The following is a 736-nucleotide window of genomic DNA, read 5'->3' on the forward strand; positions in this document are numbered from 1 at the left end:
CGTAACCAAGTTCTACTATGGGTATTGTCCATCGGGTTTGAGATGATGGAGGTTCGGTTTTTCGTTCTCTATGAATTTCATACAGTGATCTCGACCGAAGTTTGGCATTCATTGATATAATCATTAGATCTCTTGATTTTCAGCTAACGTTTCGCCATATGTTGCCGAACTTCAATGAATGCTGGTGGGACAGTATCGTTCTTGATATTTTGATTTGTAACTGGTTTGGTGAGATCTCTCTCTTTCTTCCCCATGGCCACATGATTTGTTTGCCACTCTTAGGTTCTGTTTGGATTAATTGTTTTTCTTGTCATATCCTATCAGAGTAAACTTCTTGGTCTGTTATCCAATCTTTTGAGTTCTGACTTTCAGATGTTTTGAAATAGATAGATTACTGGTTATTGAATCCTCTTACGTAGACAAGGATGGTTTGAGTGTTCTCATAGTTATGTGTTCAACTAATCGTTGAGTTTAGAATAAATACGGGTTTTCCGAGTTCATGTATGACTAATTTTGCAGGCATCTGGGCGGGAATGCGTACCGTTCGATACTTCGATGGTAAAACATACAAGTGGGTCGGTCTCAGTCGTCAACCAAACATTATTGGAAAAGTACGTCAACCGTATGAATTCTTCTTCAGTTTCTGATAGATTATCTTTTTGTAAGCGTTATTAGTTGTGGTGATGCCATCCCTCCTCCTCTTCTAGCTAACTAAAGAATCAAATGTGCTGTTTCT

At 38.5% G+C, this 736-nt stretch overlaps 1 long non-coding RNA gene across 1 annotated transcript; it reads left to right on the plus strand.

Moving 5' to 3' along the window:
* LOC111787085 lies at nt 1-613 on the plus strand. Its single transcript, XR_002813883.1, has 3 exons — nt 1-51; nt 144-228; nt 520-613. It is a non-coding gene; the product is annotated as an uncharacterized LOC111787085 (long non-coding RNA).
* The last annotated feature ends 123 nt before the right edge of the window (nt 614-736 follow it).

Source organism: Cucurbita pepo, unplaced genomic scaffold, assembly GCF_002806865.2.
Source record: "Cucurbita pepo subsp. pepo cultivar mu-cu-16 unplaced genomic scaffold, ASM280686v2 Cp4.1_scaffold004973, whole genome shotgun sequence".
Taxonomy (NCBI): Eukaryota; Viridiplantae; Streptophyta; class Magnoliopsida; order Cucurbitales; family Cucurbitaceae; genus Cucurbita; species Cucurbita pepo.